At 43.3% G+C, this 19,616-nt stretch overlaps 1 protein-coding gene across 4 annotated transcripts in view; it reads right to left on the reverse strand.

The window, feature by feature from the left end:
* Positions 1–17,647, reverse strand: part of GRK3 (G protein-coupled receptor kinase 3) — a 127,867-nt gene extending 110,220 nt beyond the window's left edge. Inside the window, exons 1-2 of one of the 4 annotated variants that reach the window (XM_034638667.1) lie at positions 2,553–4,386; positions 730–868 (exon numbers count right to left, since the gene is read on the reverse strand). The gene's annotated coding sequence lies outside the window, so the exon portion shown is untranslated. Of the gene's footprint in view, positions 1–729; positions 869–2,552; positions 4,387–15,052 lie in introns of those variants that run through there. The other 3 variants (XM_034638665.1, XM_034638668.1, XM_034638666.1) reach the window with 3 other exon arrangements.
* Positions 17,648–19,616: the final 1,969 nt, after the last annotated feature.

The following is a 19,616-nucleotide window of genomic DNA, read 5'->3' on the forward strand; positions in this document are numbered from 1 at the left end:
ATCTTATTCATAGTAAGTTCTTTTCAACTTAATGCTAATGGAGGTAACTCTTGGTGGGCCCCTAGACAGCTTCAGGATGGAACTAGCTGCCAGAGGAACCAACCAGGAGATTAGAGGGTTAGAAATGTTAGTGCCACCACTTGACATCTGACAGGCTAGAGATTGAGTTCAATTTCCAACGACCATGATTTACTTAATCATGCGTATGTAATGAAACTTGGATTAAAAACTCTAGAACGATGAGGTCCAGAGAGCTTCGGGGCTGGTGAACCCATGGATATGCTGGGACAGAGGTGCTCCTGGGACGCCTTCCACTCCACGCCTTCCCACAAGACCTTGCCCTATGTAATGGCCCCTTTGAAGTTCCTGATTTGTATCCTTTACAATAAAATGAACCATAAGTATAGCACCTTCTTCAGTTCTGAGAGTCGTTCCAGTGAAATACCAAACATAAGGGGAGGATCGTGGGAACCCTCAAACTTGCAGTCAGTCAGAGAGTAATGCAGGTAGGACCCCATTTGCAGCTGGCATCTGAAGTGGGTCAGTCTTGCAGGACTGAGCCCTTAACCTGGGGTGGTTAGCATCAGAATTGAATCAAACCGCAGGATACCCAGCTGGTGTCAGAGAACTGAGAACTGTTGGAAGGTGACATAATGTATGTGTTTGTTATCTTAAAAATTTGCCAAACTGGACACAAAATATACGCAGTTTGTTTTACGTTAATTATACCTCAAAAAAGCTGGGTTTCCTAAAATTGTATCACAAGGAGGTGATCAGCAAAATCTTGAGTGTTGGAAATTCTCTGCAACACCTGACCCTGTTTCTTCAACAAAATAAATTTCAAGAGGGAAAAATGATGGACAGGAACCTATAGTTCAAAACAAAACAAAACAAACAAACAAACAAAACTTAAATAGCAGGCATAATGGATGAACCTTACTTAAAATTCAATTCAACTAAAAAAAAAAAAATCTTATAAAAAACTGGAGAAATGTGAATACAGACCGAATATCTGATGTTAGGGAAATATTACTTTTTTAGCAATGGCAATGTATGACGTTACATTTTTATAAAGAGTTACCTTTTAGTGATACATACAGAAATTTTACAGATGAAATGATACATATCTACATCTGCTTCAAAATAATCGAAAGAGAATTAGGAGGTATGGATGAAACAAGATTGGCTATGTGCTGATAACACATAAAGCTGAGTAATGGCTACATCAATTTCATTATACTATTCTCTCTGTACGTGGTTAAAATTTTCACTAAAGAAAGTTTTTTAAAAAATCGAATTCTGGCCTCCAGACTCCTGAACCATTTTTTTACATGCCTCCGCACCAAAATAAGGCATATATACTATATATAAAACCCTATATATGGATTGGAGGCCTAATGAATTTTTTTTTAAATTTAATGCCAAATGGTTGGAGATATATCATCCCTACTTGTCATGACCTATTGGGGTCCTGCCACATAAATACAAGGTAAGTATAATAAATATTACACCATAATTTAGAATTTTTTTCTGCTACTAAGGTTCTTGAAGGATCTGCTCTCTACTGGCCAAAGACTAGGTAGGCTAAGTCTTCCTTGAACATCTTACTAGCAGAGAAACTACAATATTTATGACCTAGTTAGCCAATTCCCCTTATTAAAAGCCTCTATATTCTCTATGAGGTTTAATTCTGTTTTATGCTGATGTCCAAAACAAAACGCATTTAAACAAATATCTCTAGTAATATGTGACATATCACCTAAAAAAAAAAAAAAGAGGGTGCATAAGGTAGTTGTGAAAATAAAGCAAGATAAGAGACCGCTTTGTAAGAGGCACAATACAAATGAGTGATTACTGTTACTGACCACCAAGAAACCCAAAAGGCAGATTTTTTTAAAGATGAGGTGACTAAGCAGTCATACAAAGATTCAATTCCCCCAAAAGGAAATTGCTTTTTTGTATATGCAGTTACTAAACATTTTCCACTAACTGCTCATTAAACACCCAAAATAGAGCTCCATTATCCAAAGTCACAATAAAAACTCTACCACAAGACTTAAAACCACTGAATTCTGCCAGATAGACTCTTAAGAGGTCTGTAAAAGTATCTGGTAAGGTTTAATGTCAACTCTTCTCAAGGTTCCCCGGTTCACCAGATCTTTGGCAGGAAAGTCTTGCATATAATTTGCATAACATTAAACGTTTCAGCATGAAGCAATCTACATTTAGACAATCACAACCCAATTAAGCTAAATGTGAATTTAAGCTCCTCTGTGTTTTTTTCTACAATATTTTGACAATCCATATCAGCTTTTTAATGCCTTTTTCTTTGCAATATATTACCTGATATTCAAGTCACACTACACACAACTTGAATTTCACTGGTCAGAAAAAAACCCACCATGTTAACAAAAGTCATCCCTGAACCGATACAATTGGAAGGATGAACACATTTATGGGGTTATCAGCTTACCTAATCAAAGCTATTAAAACCTCATGATTTAAATCATCCCTTCCCATCAGTGACAAGGGTCATGTTAGAATCCATTCACCTTCATTTCTCAGAATACTTTTGAATCAGCAGCAACAGGGGAGCAGTTTCATTCCATAGCGAAGCATCATCGGAGGAGGGAGGCACAGAGGCCAGGAGAGTCTGTGGCAGGGATTGCAGCATCCTCCTTGTCTCCAAGAGCCATTCTCCATGTCATTATCTGATTTACAAGATTCCAAGGGCCTCTCCTTTTGCCCACCGTCCAAACTTCTTAGCATGTTACAGGGAGCATTTCCAAAGGGGCCCCAACCCACCTCCCCAACTGCATCTCTGTCTTTCTCACAGAGCAGCCACGCTTGATTTTTTCACCGCTCAATGACTCTGTAAATGCTATTCCTCCTAATGCATGCTTTCACATGCAAACCCCCCACTTATCCCCAGGATCCAGGTCGGATCCAGGTCGGGGTCACTGACACTGTGATGCCTTCCCCAGCTCTTGCAGATGTAAGTCACTTGGGTGCCACTGGCCCCAGGGTACTGTAAATATCTGTGTATCTCCGCCCTCCTGGGGAGGAAAAGGCAATGTATTCGTCTGCTCGTGTCATCATTCATTCATTCAGAATATGTCCGGCATCCTTCCTGTGAGACAGCCGGCCACTGTGGGTGACACCCCGGATACACACAATGAATCCTCCCATGTCTCTGCCCCGAAGGAGCCTGTGTCTACAGGGGTGACAGAGGAGGAAACAGGAAGCCCCAATCCGACGGGGCAAGTAAGTTCAACAGGGGCTGCAGAGCCCAGTCAACTGAACCACAGAACGTGAGGCAACACTGGCAAAGACAAGATAAGAAAGAGAGCACGGGACCACTCGAGAAGGATCTTGTAAGTCATGCCAGCCTGTACCAAATAATTGAACCGAATGGACAGAGGACAGAGGCAATTAAAACACATGCATGCACACACACACACACACACACACACACACACACACACACAAATGCCAGATCACAAACAGCTTCCGCTTTTAGGCTCATTTATTTTTCTAACTCTGTGAAAAAGCATACCCCCATTACCACCCATGAGATTAATGTCACCTTTTCATGGCTTTTTTAAAGCAAATACTTCCTTCCCAAGGACTGACAGATGACATTCTGTTTCTACCACTAGTAAAAATGCTGACTCACTGGACACACATCGCTGTACTTCCTCGTCCCCCAAACACCCACCCCGACCTACTGTCCCCCACTCTTCCCTGAGACAATGTGAGCCAGTCTGGGACCTCAGTGCACGAGCACTGTCTGGTCTGGGCAAACGGAGTCACAAACTAAAATATGCTCCACAGAAGACTGGCCAATGTCATTTTCCTTCAACCCGTCTTTCAATGTGGTATATGATACCTACTGTCCTACGAGAACTCAGCGTGATCACATCCTCATGGCCACTGATCTTCTCCTTTAGAGTTTCCAGGTTTGGGGGTTGCTTACAAGAACCCTTCACCATACTCCAGAGTAAGAAAAAAAATATATTCCCTCATATTTTTAATATTTTTATGATTCTCTCACTGAACACTGTGGCATTTATTTTTTTGTACAATGTGGAGGGATTAGAACTTTGATAGCCGGTGATCACACACCATTCTTTCCCCAGCAGACTCGAAATGTCACGTTCATTCATAAACCAAATTCACATCTATATGTGTGCGGGTATACATATGTATACACACATGCACGTGTGCATGCGTGCGCACACCCCACACACACACACACACGCAGCTCCGCACGTGTGGGCCAGGGATGTGTGTCTGTGCCTCTGCACCAGAACCGCAGTTGTAACTGCTACAGAAATATTTGCTTTTTGCAGAGAAAGACAATTACCATATGGTTTCACTCATTTATGGAACAAAAGGAATAGCAGAGAGATCGGTAGGAGAAGGAAGGGAAGAATGAAGGGGGGTAAACAGAAGGGGGAATGAAACATGAGAGACTGTGGACTCTGGGAAACAAACTGAGGGCTTCAGAGGGGAGGAGGGTGGGGGATTGGGTGGGGTCAGTGGTGGGTATTAAGGAGGGCACGTATTGCATTGAGCACTGCGTGTTATATGCAAACAATGAATCATGGAACCCTGCATCAAAAACTAAGGATGTACTGTATGGTGACTAACGTATCATAATAAAAAATAAAAAAAAAATTTGCTTTTTGACAGAGCAGAGTCCCCGTTGTTGAATTTTTTCAAAATGGGATTGGTTATCTTTGCCCATGCTTCTCTACTAGAGGAAGGAGAGTCGGCTTTCAAGCTCCTTGAAACTCCTGTTTGGATTTCGATTGGGGTTGCCTTGGATTTAGAGATATCTTTGAAGAGAACTGACATCTTCCAAAACTGCGTCTTCCTTCCTATCCGGAAATACCTTGTAGCTCTCCGTTTATCCAGGTTATCTTGGTCTTAATAAAGTTTTCTTTTCCTCCATCCTGGGTCTTGTCGGTAATTACGGTAGTTAGTGAGCTCTGGTTTAGAGCAACACATTGGAAAACACTTATTTTAAAATAATTATTTTGAAATGTTTTGACAAATTAATATTCAAATAACTTAAAAATAGAAAGCTGTTAAAGTCATTTCAGTAAGACAGACTTCGCGTCGCGTAGTTTCCTTAGGTGCGGGAAGGATGCTTATAGGGTAGATTGTCATAAATAGCAAGGGTTATTATTTTTTTCCTGCTAAATTTAAACATTGGAGCTATGATTTAAATGACAGTCATGAAGCTCAGGGAATTCTTTTTTCACTCGGGGGCGGGGGGGGAGCGGTAAATGGGTATCGCTTTCTAAAGTCGCGTTTCTTACTATGCTTTCTCTCTTAGAAATCCTTCTTGTGTGTGTGTGTTTTTTCCCCTTCGTCGTTCGTCAGGTCAACAGGTTGTAAATCTGTCCACACCACTTGGATTAGTCAGGACGCTGGCTGCAAGTGAACTGACTAAAACCCTACCCACATCTTTGCGATCGGTGTCATGGAGTCTCTCTTTGAGTCACCTACTGCGGTTTCCAAAAAGCACACTGTCCTCCCTGCGCCCGGCCACCCCCGGGGCCTAAGTTGTTGGTGATGCAGTCCGTCTTGCATCTGTGTGAACACTTCCACAGGAGTATATATCCTAAGTCCCCAGTGCTCTCACCCAAGATATGGGGTCAACCGAGGTTTCCAGCAGCCCTGCAAGCATGGAGTTGTGATGCTCGGGCCTAGCCAGCTCCTCTGTTGTTTTTAAACATTATTCTAAAAATGTTCAAAAGGGCAAAAGAGTATAGCGTAGCAAGCCCCCGTAACTGGCTTTCAATGCCTCCTGAACCGTGGTCAAGGTTTTCAGTCTTCTGCTTTTATCCTCACCCTGACTTCTCTTTCAGTTTTCTTTTTTAAAGATTTTATATAGTTATTTTGACAGAGAGAGAGAGAGCAGGAGAGGGGTAGGAGGAGGGGCAGAGGGAGAAGCTGACTCCCCACTGAGCAGGGAGCCCCTTGCGGAACTCGATCCCAGGACCCCGGGATCATGACCTGAGCCATAGGCAGATGCTTAACCAACTGAGCCACCCGGGAGTCCCTTCCCTCAGTTTTTAAAGTACTTTAAAAAGCTTGAAATCTCCTACTGCACGTCATTCTACCCTTGCTACCTCAGTTTGCATTTTTAAAAAATCAGGGACACTTTCCTCACATAAGCACCATCTGTTTGTGTGAGGAGTCTATTATTCCCCAGCCTGCCCCCTCCAGAAATAACAACTCCTGAAGATCCACTACCCAGTTCCCATTCAAATGTCCATGATTCTCAGAGGTGTCTTCTGAGCCAGGATCTAATCTAATCTAATCAAGATCACACATGCACTGGACGGTTCTCTCTCTCTCTCCAATCTGTTGTAATCCAGAGCATCGAGCATCGCCCTCTCTCCACCACCCGCTCCTTATCATCACACCAGTGACTTACTGAGGACACCAAGACAGCGGTCTGGAGGAGGGCCCCCATTCTGGATTTATCTGTTTGCTTCCTCCTAAGGCCGATCTGTTCCTCTAAAGCTCCATACTTCCTATAAACTCAAAGTTTACCTCTAAAAGCTGGACTATATCCGAGTCCAACGTTTAGGGGAGAATGGCCTTGGGACTTCATTTTGGTACTCAACGGTCTTGGTGCTTCATATTGTCTAAGAAGGTACATAGGTATTTTTCCTTAGTGATACGAAAACTACTCAGAAAACGGAGCTGGCGATAGTCTGAGTTCTCCTTTTCAAATTCCCCATGACATTTCATTTAGTGGGTTCGAACTCTGACGGCCTTTGCCCACATCAGCACTTGCATTACGAGCTGCAAAACGGTGACTCTTCTAACTCCATCATTCCTGCCACAAGCATCTGCTATGCACCTGCTACAGGGAAGATTACGCCCCACCGAGGAGGACTTTCTGATCACCCTCAGATGTAGCTCTTACGGGAAAAACAAGAAAGGTGCGAAATTCTCCACCTTCTGGATTGTCACTTCCCAGGGACACACTCGGTACCGTACTGTGACTGCCAGTGGGGACCGATAAGGTGTATCTTGGATGTATTAGCTTCCTCCTGATGCCCTAACAGAGTGTCCCGAACTCGGGGGCTTCAAACGGCAGAAGTGCATCATCCCCCGAGTGAGTCGGGATGGGGCTCACTCGGCTAAGAGCGAAGGGCCAGCATAGCTCTGCTCCTAGTGAAGGCTCTAGGAGAGTATCTCTCTCCTTTTCTTTGTGGGCTTCCAGAAGCCGCCCACAGTCCTTGGTCCGTGACCCCATTCTCCCGTGAAAGCCAGCAGATGGTGGGAATTCCTTCTCACCTGTCACCTCACTCTGACTCTGACTCGCCTCTGCTCCTTGCAGTGGTTCTGGGCACAGCCACATAACTCGGGGTACTCATCTCTTATCTTGAAGTCTGCACACCAGCTGCCCGAATGACATCTGCATCCTTAATACTTTCTTGCCCTGTAACATTCACATCCTCACAGGTTCTGGGGACTAGGTCCGTGGGCTTTGGGGGGGGTGCTATTATTCTGCCCACTACAAGGGTTTGAATATATTCACAGTATTTTCATCAACTGCAGCCATATTCTTTTGATAGTCACAGTGTCCCGCCTGTGGCCAGCGGGGACCCCTATCTTCTTGCCCCTGCACTTGTTAAATCTGGCGTCCACCCCAACTCTTGGATGGCTCCTTTTCCTGATACAACAGGTAACAGAAGTTCCAGGGTCTTCTCGCCCAGGCCCTGCCCACACCCAGAGGCAGGTGTGCTCGGGAAGGGTACCCACAGCGAGGGGAGAGCAGTTGTCTCTCGGGCCTTTCCATGGCTGGAGCTGAGACATACATATACGCGATAAGACCCCCCCCAAAAAAATCATGAATTTAAAATCACTTTCCAATTTGAATTTAAGCAGGGTTTTTGCTTAGCTCTTGTCTTATACTCCTGTATCTCTTCATTTACATTTAAAATCTTGGTTCTTATTACCCGGCTGTATTTATATAGTCTCTATGAAAGGATTTTAAACTAACAATAACATTAACACTTCTGAATGCAGCCCTATTTATCCTTAAAACATACAGGACCATCCTGGCATCATCTCGCAAACCTGAAAATGCCCTTCTCTTCTAGGGGTCAATTCTACAGGCCCAAACATACGCAGGTCAGAACATTCACTGCCCCAGTGCTTAGGAGTACAAACACGGGGTTAGGTAAACAATGGTTTTATGATGCATCACGCAGCAATTCAAAAGACTGCGAAGCCTCTCCACGTTACCGAGGACAAGCTGAACGGGTCTCAGTAGGTACAGAGGGCAAGCTGTAAAGGGACTCACTACTGAGTTCCTGAGAAACACAACCCCATCTCAGGATGAGGTCAACAAGCTTTCTGTGTGAAGGTTAAATGTGCAACCTGTTTCATTAATTTCCTATCACCATTTAGAATGTCCTGCTAACAAGGTTAACATGAAAAATTCTTTACGTATCTAGAGTAAACAGACACGTAGGCTGAGGCCAAGGATATGCATGTACCTGCTGATGGGCAGAGAGAGAGAATTTCCTTTCTATTTTTTAAGATAAGGGTACCTGTGAAATTACAAAAAGATGTCTGGGGTCAGAAAACATTAAGAAACTTTGACATGCAGCTTTTCTCAATTTATAACATGGCCATCATTAATGATAACCAACTCTATTACTGAACATGAACTTTATAACATTTTATCTTTTAAGGAATTATTCATATATTTATTATTAAATCAACATCTCCAATGAAATTATAAGTGAGCTATTAGAGTACCTTATCAGATCCCTATCATTGATAACCCTTACTGGGTGAAGACAATTTATTTTCAAAGATTTTATTTATTTATTTGTCAGAGAGAGAGAGAAAGCACAAGCAGGGGGAGCAGCACGCAGAGGGAGAAGCATGCTCCCCGCTGAGCAGGGAGCCCAACGTGGGACTCGATCCCAGGACCCCTGGATCATGACCTGAGCCGAAGGCAGATGCTCAATCAACTAAGCCACCCAGGCGTCCCGACAATTCATTTTCCAAACTGTGCTGGTAATATCTGAAATTGACACTGTTCTAAGAACTTTCTTTTCTTAGATGATTCATATGGCAAAAGATAGTCTGTAGGTGTCTATTAAAATGCAGAGTTTTGAGCCCTTTGCTATCAATGTGATCTTGGGCAATTAGTTTCTCTCTGAACCTGGATTTCCTCCTTCTAAAGGTGATGATAAGTACCGCAGAGCCATTTCCAAGAATCTGAAAATGAGGAAGAAAGCCTGCCCTCTGAGAGTAAAGATTTTAAATCAATATGTAACACAAAAGGGCAGAGAAATGCCAAAGTTTCCGGGGCTGGCTGGCCCTGGCTGTGGCTTCGGTAACTGTATTATCAGATCCGGAGGAGATCTGCCCCCCAGGGAGAACAGGAAGGACAGGTCATCGCAGAAGCCATCACTGCCAGGGAATTCAAAGACTTCACAGCCAGAGTAAAGCCACCCCATGGAGAAGTGACTTGGCCCCAGCTACTGAAACTGAGGAGCCTCAGGCTAGACCCTTCCCACCCCTCGGGCCATGAGCCCCCGCAGCCGTGCTACACTTCCACGAGGGAAACCCCCAGGAGAGAACGCTCTGGCCACACCGCCTTCGGGCATCTGGGTTCCTGGGAGATTAGTGTTGAGCGTCGAGTATTAAACGTATATTCTAGTGAGTTTGGCTTTTCAGACAAACCTACTAGGTGAATTAGTGCATTCTGGGGAGTGGGAACCTTTAGCTTCGTGAGATTCTCAAAGGGGTCTTTTTTTTTTTTAATAATTAATTTTATTTTATTATATTATGTTAATCACCATACAGTACATCCCCTGATTCTGATGTAAAGTTTGATGCTTCATTAGTTGCGTATAACACCCAGTGCACCATGCAATACGTGCCCTCCTTACTACCCATCACCAGTCTATCCCATTCCCCCACCCCCTCCCCTCTGAAGTCTTCAGTTTGTTTCTCATAGTCCATAGTCTCTCATGTTTCATTCCCCCTTCTGATTACCCCCCTTTTCTTTATCCCTTTCTTCCCCTACCGATCCTCCTAGTTCTTATGTTCCATAGATGAGAGAAATCATATGATAATTGTCTTTCTCTGCTTGACTTATTTCACTTAGCATTATCTCCTCCAGTGCCGTCCATGTTGCAGCAAATGTTGAGAATTCGTTCTTTCTGATAGCTGAGTAATATTCCATTGTATATATGGACCACAGCTTCTTAATCCAGTCATCTGTTGAAGGGCATCTCGGCTCCTTCCATGATTTGGCTATTGTGGACAATGCAGCTATGAACATTGGGGTGCATATGGCCCTTCTCTCAAAGGGGTCTTAAACTAATAAGAACCACCACTGGGCAAGAGGAAATTAAGGGTTAGCCAGGCAGACCTGGCTGACTGACATGCATTTTAACTGTAAGAGACAGATGTGCTCAATGCAGTGATAAAATCTAGTTTCTGGGTCTGAATGGCTGAGGGCCGTCCCAGAGACCACAGGAAAGACACTAGTGTCTAAGGAGACAGCTAATTTCCCCCCAGATAGATAAAAACATACCTTTCAGTACGGTCTGGAGCATTTTTTTTTCTTTTTTAAATTTCCCCCTACTATAGAGGATAATTGTTAAAAACTAAAAACAGTACATATATGCAAAACCATAAAGCACTGCATACAAGTATTAGTGAGGGGTTTTTTACTCTCAATTCAAATCTATCAAATAAATATGAAATAAATGATCAGCTGCTGCTGATATACACACACAGATCTAAATGTTAAGTCCAACAAGTGGACTGCCATCGAGATCACTTCAGTATTGACCCCAGTCATGCCCCAGTTCTGGAGAGAGCTTCCAAAGAGAAGACGGCTGGAATCACTGAGGCACTTCCAAAGAGTCTTGCTTTTTCTGTCTGTTCCGCCATCACAGACCCTAACCCTAGATCCCTAGGTGGTCATGAGATAACCAGTACGAAATGGCCAGGAAAAAATAAGCTTTCTTATTTCATAACCTGATCTTTTTTTTTTTTTAATAATTTGAACACCCATTCCCCATTAAGAAGGGCATTTTAGTTAAAAGACAGAGACACAGAGACACTGGCTGGTTTTCCTTATGGAATAAAAAACCAAGCAAATGACTGATCCCTAAAAAATCCCTGACCACAAACACTGTCACACTTCTTTGGGGGGAGAGGGGGACATCATGAACCTAAGTGTCACCCCTCTCATGCAAGACTTAGAAACTGCTAATGTGCAGAAAACACCTTCCCTTCTATGCCAGTCCTAGTTGTGACATTTTGCGTAAATAATCAGCTTTCCTTCTACTGCCAGTGGCAACCAAGGAGAAGAAAGCAGGGCCTAAATGGAGCCCAGAAGACAGCACGAAAGCTTTACACTCTATTCTATACTTAATGTTGTGACGACAAAAGCCAGCACATAACCAGGGTGTCATTTTAAGAAAAGAAACAGTACTGGGGCACCTGGGTGGCACAGCGGTTAAGCGTCTGCCTTCGGCTCAGGGCGTGATCCCGGTGTTCTGGGATCGAGCCCCGCATCAGGCTCCTCCGCTGGGAGCCTGCTTCTTCCTCTCCCACTCCCCCTGCTTGTGTTCCCTCTCTCGCTGGCTGTCTCTATCTCTGTCGAATAAATAAATAAAATCTTTAAAAAAAAAAAAAAAGAAAAGAAAAGAAACAGTACACACAGTTAAGGAAAGAATGACCGATGAGAGGTAAATATTAAAATCCCTTGACCTTGCCTGTTAGGGTTAGTTCTGTTTCTAAATGGAGTCTAGGTACCTCGCTTACCACCACCTCCGACCAAATAGCAAAAGTCTCGTATTTTAAAAGAAGATACATCTGAAATGTCATCTCAGCTTTAGACATTCACAATGCAAAATGGAAAGCCTGCGGTACTCGACAGCTGGGTAAATGCCTTCCCATGTAACTTTGAGCTCATTTTTAACTTAAGCCCTTATCAAACGCAATGCAGATATAGAACATTTAGAGTAACCTGAAAATATCACCAGAGGGATATTTCTAGAAAAATGACAAAGAACAATGGACTGACTTCATGACACAAAGCACAAATACCGAGAGCGTGTTCTCCAATCAAGTTTCACTGCTGAGCACGAAGACGCTTGCTGCCTTCCCCAGCAAACTCCTAATGGAGTTGTAGGTGTAAGCTTTTGAATATATGAAACATAAGCCCTAAAATCCTCAGAAAAAGACTTTTGCAACATAATTAAAGCTCATTCTCTTCCTAAAATATTTTAGCCTATACTTACCTAAGAAGTATACAGGGCCTGGGACTTACTTAGCACAGGGCAAGTGGCAGTCACTGTCGTAAGACACGTGTAACCCATCCTAGCTTCCAAATTCGGCTTTAATGGAAATGTTAATCCCCTCATCAAACTCATGTAATGAATTTTAAATCACTGGAGGAACCAAAAATGTTCTCCCCATTATGGAACTTTAGAGGGACTCAAACATACACTTGAACTAAGATTTTTTCACTCCTTTTGCCATCATTAAAGTAAGTACAGTGATTTTACAGGTATCTTTTTAGTCTTTATAAATTTTAATATTCCTATTTAGCTAGGTAATGTTCAGACTGGTAAGCACAGATTACGCCGAGCACATGCAGACTTCAGCTGGATTTGGGGAGTGACTAAAGGAATAGGGGGACAGCTTCCCAAGAAAGCCACTGTGGGATAAGGGAGCCGCCTTCAGATACTGGGAAACCTGTCACGTTTTACGAGGATTAAACTTGTTTTGCATAACCACAAAAGGATAGCAAAAGATCAGCGTGCAGAATGAACTGCAAGAGCGCTTTCCAACACCACAGAACTTCCAAAGATGTTCCTCAAAGATGACCCTGCCTGGCCGTCAGACAGGTACGTCCCCCATCCACTGCATGACTAAATTGGATGCCCTCCAAGGTCTTTTCAAACATGAGCTACTACAATGCTATGTTATTAACATGCAATCTGGTAATGTCTAAGGAATACTGAAATGAATCACCTTATGTTCAATACACTGAAGCCAGCTGCTTTTTGGCTATGATTTTTGGTTCATTTTACTGAAGCAAAGACCTCCAAAGAATGAGTTAACTCTCCTAATTGCTTAGTAGTGTGCTTGTTAACTCTATGTACTAAGGTCAACGTAGCCCAGAGCCTGATGGATAGGTGATGGATTAATGGAAAGATGGATGGATGGGGGGGGCAATGGGGGGAAGGAAGGAAGGAAGAATGGATGGAAGGATGGATGGAAGGAAGGACAGATGGAAGAATGGATGGAAGGATGGGTGGATAGCTGGATGGAATGAAGGAAGGAAGAATGGATGGAAGGATGGATGGGTGAGTGGATGGAAGGAAGGAAGAAAAAGAGGGATGGTAGAGGGGGAAAAAGAGGGAGAAGGGAGAAAAAAAAGAAAAAGAACCGAGTGAGGCATCATGCGTACAAGGTTCTAGACACACATGCCACCACAAAGGAAGAAAGCTGAGAAGAAATCTGGGAAGTTCACTTACTTATGTGTCTAAGGGTCAACATTTGCTCTTTGCTGCCTGGGCCAACAAACCAACTTTTCAGAAGTCCCGTCTCCCAAGCCTGCTTCCTCACAGCACATGACACAGGGGGCTCCATGCAATGCTGCTTTGTATCTGCTACTATTTTGTACTTTCTTAAGGTGTCACGTTTTGTGCTACATATAATCCCTCCCTACAGCAACCACCTACAGTGTAAATAGAAGACAAATCACCCTTTAATATTTCGTCCAATCTTTTTCTGAGTTATCGGTGTTTGAAATTAATGTTTTCTCTTGTTTACGAATATACTACAGGGACAGAAAATGCTCGCAAGAGACAGATTGGGGGGGAAGGGCATTTGGTGATCAGAAATGAATAGATACATATCGTACAGACAGTGAAAACTAAATATAGCGTATTGAAGTGACTTACCAAGGGCCCATGGCAAGTTGCCAGTGGAATCGGGCCCACAGTTCCTGGTTCCTGATCTAGAACTGTATCATAGTATGGCAGGTAGTAGAGAGGACTCAGGGATGAAACAGGTGACCTTCGAGTTCACCAAGGATGAAGCTCTGGCCTAGGTACTTTCATATAAACTCACTAGGAAATGGCCGCAAACAAGAGCACAGGCCAAGGCTGGGTGGAGCCTGGCTGTCGCAAAACAGCAATCACAGAGTAAATGAACTGTAAAGACGTTTCCACTGTCCTCTCTATACCACCCTATATGGAAAGTGCTATAATCTGCACATGCCCCACACTGAAGCACAGGTGACCCAGGAGAAGACTTCCAAAATTAGAACAAACATTTACAGCACACGGGAAGCCAAGGTATTACTTCTCCCCTCGCATTTTATCTTAGACCCACAGAGCAGTCAAGAAAGGCCCAGGGGTTGTAAGTGCTGATCAATGACAAAAATAGAGAAGAATAAAGACGTGAGAAACAGTAGGACCAGAAGCAGGTCTGGGGACATCCAACCTGGTTAGCATGGAAGTTTCTAAACACACAAATGATTTCACGCCAATGGACTGAAAGTTGCCCAGCTCATGGTGTCTGTTCCCCCACTGACAATGTCCAGAGAAGGTTAAAGACAGACGAGACCACCCTGCACGCACAACCCGTTTTCATCAAACTTTTCAGCCTTCCTCAAACACTCGGTGTATTGACAAAGGAGGATTGTTCTGAATGAGAAAGCGATTTTTTTTTATTGCAGATAAAGCCAAAAATATTGTTTTGCCCCTTTACCCTTTTCCCCAAAATGGAAATATCTCGGCAGGGGGTCAGGGGGGAGACAGGGGCCGCTCTGCTCTTTTTTCCAAATAATAACTCAGGTAGAAATCCTGTTTGGGGAGGGAGGGGCGGGGTGGGGGTGCTGAGGCCGCCCCTTCTACAAATTTCTCAGCGGCAAGGTTGCACTTCTTGCATTGAACAGAACAGGCATTTAACCCTCGAGCTCCTCATGGGAAATAAGGAAGAAACTGCTTATTCACTTAGTCATAATTACCGCTCTCCCAGGTTCCAGAGGAATAGCTGTTCTCCGTCGGTCTCTGAGGACGGTCCTGACTTTTCAAACACTGCGCCAGCAGCTGATAGACACGGCCCATAAGATATATTGTCCCCAAACGAAAAAGTATCACTGTGTCGTCTGTTCCATGCGAAAGAAGATGTGAGGGTGCTCCTTATTCCTGCTGGCTCAATGGCACAGAAAGGAGGAAAGAACCCGGATTCTGGGAAATCAGGGCTTGACTATACCTCGGCTGCTTTTGAGCTGTCCCCTGAGCTTAACCGTGCTGATGAGGCCCATGGTACTCACCAGGCGGCACTCTCTCGTGGGGAACAATTGCCCTCTTTATGCCAAGTGGCCGGGGAGAGGGTATGCTCTCAATAAATGGGAGTTGTTCTAGTCCTAGTTCATGGAAGTAAAACGTCTCCTTCCCTTATCAGGGCTACAGGGACCCCAGGCATCCTGCTCTTGATGACTCGGCTGTTTCCTACTCTCCTTTGCCCGCTGTCAGTTAAAGACCTACACTTCCCTGCTTCAAGCCTCGACTCCCTATCCAACAGTTTCAGTCTTGTCCAAACAGATGTTTGGCAAAGCCAAATTCAGCATGCTGAAAAGCACTTTTAAGACGCTGCCTCTAAGAACACGTTGCGTAGACAAACCGGGGCTGCCTGAACCTCAAAGAGATCTACTGGGCTCTCGACTCAGAACATTTCACAATGTTTTGGGCAGCCAGTTCCAGGTCCAAAATTGATTGCACTGGAACATCTATTTCTAAGAATTGACAACTACGCACAGTGCTTGAACCTTCAAGTCACTGGCACAAATTGACTCTGAACCAAAAAATAATAACCAAAAGGTCAGAACAAATTACGTTTTGAATGTGTACCTCAGTGGAAAAGAGGCAAGAACACTCCACCGCTTTATACATAGAAATACTCCTCGCAACGACAAAGAACACGTTTTTCCCTGAAGACTGTTCATTCTTTCAACATTGACTTTTCAGTTCAAAGTTGGGGGCTGGGGGCCACACAGGCATAGAATTCCCTACAATCAAAACCCAGAGGGCTCGCTCAAAGCCTCCATCCCCCACTCACAGGCTGGAGTTAGGGAACTTACTGAAGAAACTCCATCCCCACAGAAGAAGAAGACTGAGCTACTTTTCAAGGTCAATTCCACTTGCTAGGTTTACAAGTAGGAAGATGCAATATTACCTCGTTACTATGTATACTGTAGCTAGACAGTCCTTCCAAAGGAATAACTAACAAATCATTGTAAAAACACTCAGCAAACATGAGTTCTATGATGATAGAATCATAAAAGCCATCCAAATGCTACTTGTCTGTGGTCAAAGAGAATCTTCAAGAAATTGCACTTCAAAGTAAACATCTTTCTTGAATCAACTGTGTATTTCCCACTAGACTACATAAGCCCCTTGAAGGACAAGGCTGTGGGCGGGTCCATCACGGTATCCCCATGCCTGGCTAGGAGAAACAGCCCCACAACTACCTACGGAAGTCATGTAATAAAAGGTGTCACGGATGTCCTTAAGGATATTCTAAACGCTCCAGGAAAGTGACAAAGAATCTTGGAAGTGTCGTTTTCAGAACTTCCTATTATATTGTATGACTACTTTGAAAGGACAAGCTTTGCAATTAATGATCCAAAACCGTCAAGGTCCCCTAAATGGACATAGGATACAGGGGAAGGGTCAAGTTCATGTTACTCAACCTTTCTCAACTATGTGTGACTCCAAGTCAACTGAACTTCATTCCGATTGGAAAAGGTTCATCAGAGTAACGAGCCTAAAGTATAAGTGGTCTCGATGATCCACGGCTTTAAGCTGTGGACCCTCTGCAGGCCTCGGCTTATGAATTAGACTCTATCAAATAAAAGGACTCCTTCCTTCACATGGCGTTGGGTAACTGGCACGCACATCTGAACGCTTGTGTTTCTAACTGGGCCTGCACAGTGAACCCATGGGTCACGGGTTAGTATTCCCAACAGATCCCATTATCAGCTACATTAACTCAACAAATGTTTCAGTAAACTGAAGCAGCTCTGTAATCTGAACAAACAGTCAGCTATTACAGGATTTACACTCATTGGTTCGTTAATTAAATAATGTGTCAACATAACAAAATGGTTGCCTCTCGCTATCTCAGAGAAGCAAAATCTCCCCAGGGCAGAATGTTCCATCTTCTGAGATTCTCCCATAATAGGCAGGGGAAGGCAGACCCAATGTTTCATTTAAATTACCTAGAGATTATGTAGTCCTGTCGCTTTTTGCTTAAAACTGCGTAAGAGCAAAGCAACCAAAATGAGGAAGCGTCGAGAAAACGCCAGTGATTTCAAATAATCGGGCTGGGAGGAAAAAAGTCACTAGTGATGGGCCAAAGGCGAGTGTTATGCTCCTCATTGAGATACTAAAAATATAAATCTAAACATCTTTTTCAAGAGCACCAAAGACTGGTGATCACATGGTTCACTCCAAAATGCAGCTGAAATAGAAATTCTTATCAGAAACCATTCAACCTCTATCCTTTACCAACAGAGGCGAATCGTGCTGGTCTTGCCAGCCACTGCGGAAAATTAACTTTCTTACCATATTGAGAAATCCCCCAACCACCCACCCCGGCCCCAAAACCCAGCACGCAGGCCACGACCTGCCATCCAGGGGTAGACAAAAATCTGCAAGATGTTTTACTTGATAATCTCAATGTAACAGAATCCTAAAAGCAGCATGAGAAGCGGCCGTTACTATGTAAAAGGTCACATTACAAAACTAAAACCAAAGCCGCTGAGATAAATGCAAAACAAATTAGAATCCTTGGAGGAGGTTCCAATAACCTAATTTGAGAATCTATTTAAAAAAAAAAAAAAGGCAACAGAATAATAATAACTAAGAGCTGTTTCCTAAAATTACTCTCCTCTTGATATTTCTCAATTCTAAAATGTCATGAGAAATATACTCACTGTCTTCCAGTTCTGCCTTAAAAGAAAGCGTTACCAAAGAACACCACTGAAAAACAAAGGCATTCATACAAGGAAGTGAATATCCTAGTTCTCAAGAGGGACACTAAAAAAGCAGAAGTCACATTAAGTTCAAAACACCAAAAAAAAAAAAGTTCCTAATTTTAATATTATATATCGCCCCCCCAAAACTGCCGATGAGTTAAGATTTGTCGATTTTATATAGAGAGCCTCTATATATTTAGGACTCCCTGCCCTTCAGGAAGAGTAGAAAAGGCAAAAGAAAAAAGGAATTAAGCATTGAATACCACATTTATAAAAATGCAGTTTTTTTTTAAAAATGAAATTCAGGTTTGGTTTGGGGGTTCTTTTACTTAGCTTCCCGTTTGCCAGAAATTTTAAACAGCGTTGATTTTCAATGAGCTTCGGATAGGTTGGACTCTGGAATCGGAGTGTTAATTTCACATCCCTCCAAAAGGTCCGTACTCCTCCCTGATTTTCCCTGCTTGACATTCCTTACCAAAGAGCACACCCTGCAAACCCAACAAGAGGCACGGGCTAACAAAAAAGGGCAAGCAAGCCAAAAATACCTAGCACGTATTCGTTGACACAATTTGGCTTTTCACAACAAGTAACTGAAAGGGACTAATATTTTCTCTGCCGTAGGGCTCAGGCTCATGAATGGACTTATAAAAATTATCTGGTGATCACTTAGCATTAAATAAAGATTTTTTTTTCCTCAGATCAAGATAACAATTTAAGCAATCTTGGGTGTACAGTGCTTGAAACACTGATGCTTCCAGCAGAGAAGAGCTTTGGTTTAGATTCTAATATTTTACAAATCTGCACGGTCTCCAATTCACCATACAGAAGATGCTTTTTAAAAAGATTTTTTATTTATTTATTTGACAGAGAGAAGAAGATGCCTCTTCTTATCGCCAATTCTACCAAGACCTACTTAGCACATTCACTGTACAACTCACGAGGAGGTTAATTAGAAAAGAAGCTAAGGGGGAAAAAATCCAACCCTGATCCTTTGAAACTGTTAATCTGATGAACGATCTCTTCTGGGGTGGTGCTAATGACATGAACCACTAAAGTCTTTTACTAGTCCCATCAATAATAAATCATTTGCGATATAAAATCACAACTTGGTATGGCCCTCACCAAACCCCTCGCCAGTTCAGTGGGACCCTTCTTTGGTCTTTTAAACAACAAATTCTTGTCTGGAATCAACCATTCAATGTGCATTTAAAGTGAATCCCATTTCAATCTTTCAATAAAGTACCACCAGTGGATCTGCAAGTTGAGGAAAGCCGCTGGGGTGATACACTTAGCACCAAAAAGGAAACTGTGTGGGTCACAAGCCACTCACCATTGCCTGGGGGCACAAAAGAGGAAAGGAAAGAGGATAGGAAGCGGACTAGACTGGACCTCAAAAGGAGCAAGCACTGAAAACTGCACTTTAAGTACCTGGGACAAAGGCAAGGAGCCTGCACTCCCCAGCTAAGGAACCCATGGGGAGCTGAGGAGAGGACGCAGTTGGCAAAAGGGGAAGCAGGAACGACCAAGATGCAGCACAGGGGAGCCACAG

Source organism: Ailuropoda melanoleuca, chromosome 12 (genome assembly GCF_002007445.2).
Source record: "Ailuropoda melanoleuca isolate Jingjing chromosome 12, ASM200744v2, whole genome shotgun sequence".
In the NCBI taxonomy this organism is placed as follows: Eukaryota; Metazoa; Chordata; class Mammalia; order Carnivora; family Ursidae; genus Ailuropoda; species Ailuropoda melanoleuca.